A 6,000-nucleotide genomic window follows, 5' to 3' on the forward strand; every position below is an offset into this window, starting at 1 on the left:
ACGTTTGCAACTCTGAGCCAAAGTAAACCTTTTCTTTCTTAAATTGTTTTTTTTTCCCCCTCAGGAATTTTGTTACAGGAATGGAAACAATGTATTCTGATGAATGCCTTGTGAAGCCTTTCTTGACAATTTGTGGATTAGTCTTCACTTTTACTTTATTTGGCTAAAGTAGACAGTAGAAAGTAAAGTAGAAGAAGAATGTGTAAATGTTAAATGTCCTCATTGCGCTGATGCCAGAAAAGGATGAAGCAACCAAAGAAAGTCAAGGGCCAGAATTTACTAGAATCCTGAATTCTGTACGACTGGAAAAGCTGCTTGGTGTGATGGTCAAGGAATCCTCTCTACTCCCAGTGTATAGCTTTGGGTATTCACCGTTCTGCTTGAGAGACTCACCTCAGCAGTTTTGTGTAAAAGTCGCTTTCTCAGAATGGCGTGCCTTGAGACCCAAAAGAGACTTCAGGCTTTGGATTTTTAAACAGTGTTCAGACTGTTAAAGTCTTGCGGACTTTTGAAGTTGGACTAAAAGTATTTTCCACCACGAGACGGCCATGAGCCTGTGGGGCCAGGAATGGACTGTGGCGTTTTAAATGAGAGCAGCCCCTGTGAGCCCATGTGTTTGGACATTTGATCTCCAGGGAGTGGTAGTTATGTAGGAAGTGGGTGATGGAAATTTTAGGAGGTGAGCCTGGAGAAAATATGTCCAGCGGGGCGCCCTATGCTTCCTGTGTGCAAAAGAAGATGTGGTCCCTTGGCTTCCTGAGATGGAAGCCATTGCTTGCTGCCATTGTCCCAAATAATCTCTTCCATAAATTGCTTCAGTCATGGTATCTTATCATGGCAACAAAAGTAACTCACATAATGAGACATAAAATATATAAATTTCCATGCATGCCAGCAGAGACTTGAAAATACCATTGGAAGAAGTGTTTTGCTTTTGGTTTTTTGTTTGCTTTGTTTTCCATTAATAAGCAGCACAGACCATTTTAGGGGCTATAGTATCACCAACACTTTGTGTGCCAATGGCTTTAAGTTCAGCCATTCTGGAAGCTTCAAGGTGGAATATTTTGATATTGTGTCATCTGGTAATGAGCGTGAGTACCTTTTCGTATATTTGTTGTCTATGAGGATATGCTCTTATGGAACCTTAGCAAGCAATCCATCCATATTCATCCATTTCTGTACGTGAGCATCTGTCATTCTTCAGGGGTTTTTTTGTTGTTGTTCTTGTTGTTGACTTTTTGTTGTTTTTTGTTTGTTTGTTTGTTTTTATGGACCAAGGACATTGGTTTAAATTGATAAATTCACTTATTAGCGATAAATCATATATAGGGAAAACTTTTTACTCTTTGGAAATCTTCCATTTTCATTTTTATTAGTTCTTGAGTATTAAGATATAATCTTGGGGTTGGGATTTAGCTCAGTGGTAGAGCACTTGCCTAGCAAGCGCAAGGCCCTGGGTTTGGTCCCCAGCTCCGAAAAAAAGAAAAAAGAAAAAAAATAGATATAATCTTGTCAGTGTTAGTGACAGGTCTACAATACAATGTATCTCAAAGACATTCTCCTTGAGTTGTCTCTAAACAGCCAAGAGATCAAGTACTTCAGCTGTGTTGGACTGATCCTACTCTTCACTCCACATCTGAGATCCTGAAGGTCATGCTCTTTTCCTGAAGAAAGGGCCTCCCTGTTCCACACTCAGGCTTGATGTGAGAGAGAAGCAGCCAGGGGCGTGCTGCTTGACCTATGTGGAGAGGTGTGAAGGGTATGCACTTAACACATATCTCATTAATTAAGCCCTTGCCTTTTAGCTGATCCTCGATTACTAAAGAGGGCGAGAAAGTATATTCTCAAAGTAGTGCATATTTTGCCCAGCTAAATTTTTCTGTATAGTGGAAGAACAGAAAGAGAGATGTTTCTGATGGACCATAGTCTTCACCAGCTCTCGAAACTGCTGTATCACTTGAACTTAAGAGTGAGGTGATACTATTATTATTACTATTATTATTATTATTATTATTATTATTATTATTATTATTATTATGTGTTTACCTTCAGTGTCTTCAGTGTGTTTCTTGTAGATTACAATCCTGGGATCGCAAGTGTTTGTCTTCACTTTGAGGAAGCAGTCCCCAACTAGGCGAGCATTTCATCCCTTTTCTCTATTGCCTTCATCCCCTGTACATGGTTTTCACATGGAAACAAAACATGTTTAAGTTGCCAATTCCTGCTGCGTTCATTAATTACTTTACTCATTGTCACACCGTCGCAGCTCCATCCCATGGCCAGGACTATGCATGCTTACGTGAGGGGTTGGGGGCGGTGGAAGGGTGGATGCAGGGAAAATGCAGGGGACTGGGATGGAATGGGGCCATGATGGTGGAGCAGACTTGGGATGGAAAGGGTGTGGCTGGATCCTGGGAACTGGACATGCTTGGTTTAATATTCGGCCTCATCTTTCCAATTGATAAGACAGTTGGATAATTGGCAATTTGATAAGAAAGGCATGTAGGTGCTCTATAAGGGTGGAAGAAGAGAAAGGGCAAGCATTGTAGTCTACCATAGCTGGAGAATTGCAACACTGTAGCTGGGGCGGGTACCACAGTGATACTGCAACAAGCAAGCCATCTCTTACTCTTCCTAAAGTCAAAGACTCTTTGATCTACTCACGCCATTGGGTTCTGTGGCTTTGCTGCTGATTTTATTGCTTTCATTTTGCCGTACAATATGACAACGTGGTCATTGTTTTTCTCTCCAGTTGAAAAATAACTACCCAAGAAACTTGATTGCGCTCCAATTCAATCTGAAAATTGTGAGATTGGAAAGTCTATGCCTCATATTTAATTCTAGAAAAATCACAAAGACATTAGTATAAAAATAGAATAAAAGTAACGGGAATGGATGAACACATTGCTTTCTCTGTGACGATTTGGTTTGTGTTGGGTATTACGAGAAAAGATCGTGAAGTTACTTAGATAAAAAGTGATTAAGATCCCACTTTTGGCATAGGAGGAAGGATTGCAGCCCTGAAGGGAATAGGAACTCCACAGGAAGACCAACAGAGTCAACTAACCTTGGCACTTTCAAAGACTGAACCGCCAACCAAAGAGCATACACAGGCTGGACCTAGGCCTCCCTGGACATACGTAGTAGCTTGTTTTTCATGTGGGTCCCAAACAACTGGAGTGGGCGTGGGGCTATCCTAAAAGCTGTTGCCTGTACATGAGATATGTTCTTCTGGCTGGACTACTTTGTCTGGGCTCTGTAAGAGAGGAAGCAGCTAGCCACACAGAGACTTGATGTGCCAGAGTAGGGGGATACCCAGGCGACCCCTAACCCCTCAGAGGAGAACGGGAGGGAGGAAGAGGGGAAAGGATTGTAGGAGGAGGTGACAGGGAGAGGAGCAGTAAGCGGAATGTAAAGTGAATAAGTAAAAAAAAATAATAATAAAGTGAAAAAATGAGTAAAAGTAAATCACTCAAGCACATCACAACCTAAATGTGCTAATTTGGTTCTTTTTATGCTGAGAGTGACAGCTCTTTGTTTGCTATAGTTCAATAACTATATTTGTAAAAAATATTAGCACTTTCATGATTCATAGTTTTACTTATTGAACAAATTTGTCTGGTTATAGACCATCCCATTTAGAAGCTTGTGGCTCCTTAGAAGTTTCTGCTTTTGTTTTAAATTAGTAACTGCATACAATCCGATGAAATTGGCAAAATAGACTAACTAGCTGGTGCTTACTGGAATAACAAATGAAAAAAGAGCTCCCCTGTGCATATACACTCGTTGTATTTGCATCTTTCTGTACATTTATTGCGCATGCTCTCAAAATAGTGCCTCCCAGGCACCCGAGGTCACACTTCCGCTATGCCTATTATTTGACGACGATGATTCTAGACAAATAACCAAGGCATTGCCTTCTTTCTTTGCTCCTAATTTCCAGTGTCTCCCAGTACTTCTGCAACGAGTACATAATAGGAGAAAAGCACTGTGCTAGCCATTGTGAGCTTTTACCTGGTCCAAAGAAATGCTCTTTTGCCCTGTAGCAATTTAGGAACTAAGTGGGGTGACAGCCATCCCAATTCCCAACCCATATGCCAAGGGAGAAAGCTGTCATATGGCTATATAATGAGGCTCACTCCGGAGGTCCTCTCCTCTGCAAGCGAGGAGTACTGTGGCCTGCTCCTGCTTTATGTGTATTAGATTTGCTGTCTGGAAGTGTTGTGCCATCTGGAAGCTTGTAGGGGTGGGCAAAGATGACCACTGGTGGATTTCCAGGCAGCTGGGCAGCAATGCCGTGCAGTCATAAGGAGCACCAGAACACAAAGGCCCGACTACGATAGAATTTGGGATGGGAAAGGGACCTTCTGAATATGGGATGAGACCCATGGAATAGAAGACACGGTAGGAGTGAAGAAACACGCAGTTATGTGGAGTCAAGGGGCAAAGGAGAGTAAGGTGATGATAGACCTGAGGAGGAAGGGGGATGATTGACAGTAATCATAGTTAGCTTTTGTCAATTCATCACAATCTTACACTTGCCTGGAATGAGGACATCTCGCTGGAGGAACTGCTTCCATTGGATTGGCCTGAGGAACACTTTCTTAATTGCTACATGAAGAGGGAGGGCCCAGCCCATTGTAGAATGTACTCGGTCATTATGGGTGGGCTAGGTAAGGTAACTGAGCAAACCAGTACGGGGTGTTCCTCCGTAGTCTCTGCTTCAGTTCTTGCCCTGGCGTCCCTTAATGATAAACGGTAATCCATAAACCGAATTGCTTCTAGTCTAGGTTTTATCACGGCAACAGAGCAACAGAGAAGAAAAGTAGGAGACTAGGCGAGGGTGAGTCTGTGAGCGTGACAGAACTTGACACATGAACAGACATTTGCAAGAAGTGAGGAGAGTAAGCCATGGAAGTGACTGGATAGAAGAATCAGAAAGTGCCAAGGCTTTTAGTGCAGTGAGCAAGGAGGCTTGGGCCTAGAACAAAGCAATAATAAGGGAGAGCAGCAAAGGGATGGCCGACCAACAAAGGTGGGGCTAAAGCATGCTGGGATATGTAGTTTTCAGGAAGCGCCTTAGCTTTCTTAATGAATCAACGAGGGAGCCTCAGAACACTCCAAGATAGAATATATTCATAGGTAGATTCAAATAACAAGGGAAGGAACATCTCAAGTTGGGAGCTAGTATAACATAGAAATCATATGGCTGGCACCGAAGCCTCAGGCATGGGCAGGAACATAGTCAAGTGTTTTGAACAACTTTGGGAGGATGATCTGTCTGTCACAGTGACAGATACAGCTACACAACACTCGGGGTGGCTGTACCACTCCTACACGATGAGGCATCGACAAGTGTTGTATTATCAATTTCCTGGAGTGAAATCCAGTGCTGGAGTAAGGGTACGGTGTCCTCATCCTTTCAGTCACCAACTCCACCGAATGGAATATGGGTCCTCGATCATGGACACACTTAAGAGGAGGAAGAAGGATGACTTGAAATGATAAAATGCCTCCAGTGGGAATGAGGGAAGGGGAAGAGAGGCCAAGACTTAAGATTTCTGGGAGGGCAGATGACAGTTGTGAAGAAACTTTGAGGAATAGATGGTCGAATACACACTATGGGGACTAGTAGAGGCCACCCATGGGCACGAAGCAAAATCTGATGGGGTTGTAGGCAGAGAAAGCAGTAAGATCAGGAGATTTTGACATCGTTGGAGCATCACCAATTGCCAAGAGACTGGATAAATAATATACAGGCAGGGCAAGGGATATTGTTCACTTCATAGGTTTGGCCTGGCTCTCACAAAGCTTGGGATGCTGTCCCCATCATCATCTTTAGAGGTGAGTGGTGAATGCCTGTAGCCCCAATCACTTGGGAGGTAGAGGTGGGAGGATCAGGAGGAGTTCAAAGTCCCTCTTAGTTTATATAGTGAGGTTTTCTGTTTAAAAAAATTTTTGACAGCATAATTTCATTACAACTTCCCTTCCCCTTTCTAC

This window comes from Rattus norvegicus, chromosome 9 (genome assembly GCF_021556685.1).
Source record: "Rattus norvegicus strain SHRSP/BbbUtx chromosome 9, alternate assembly SHRSP_T2T, whole genome shotgun sequence".
NCBI lineage: Eukaryota > Metazoa > Chordata > Mammalia > Rodentia > Muridae > Rattus > Rattus norvegicus.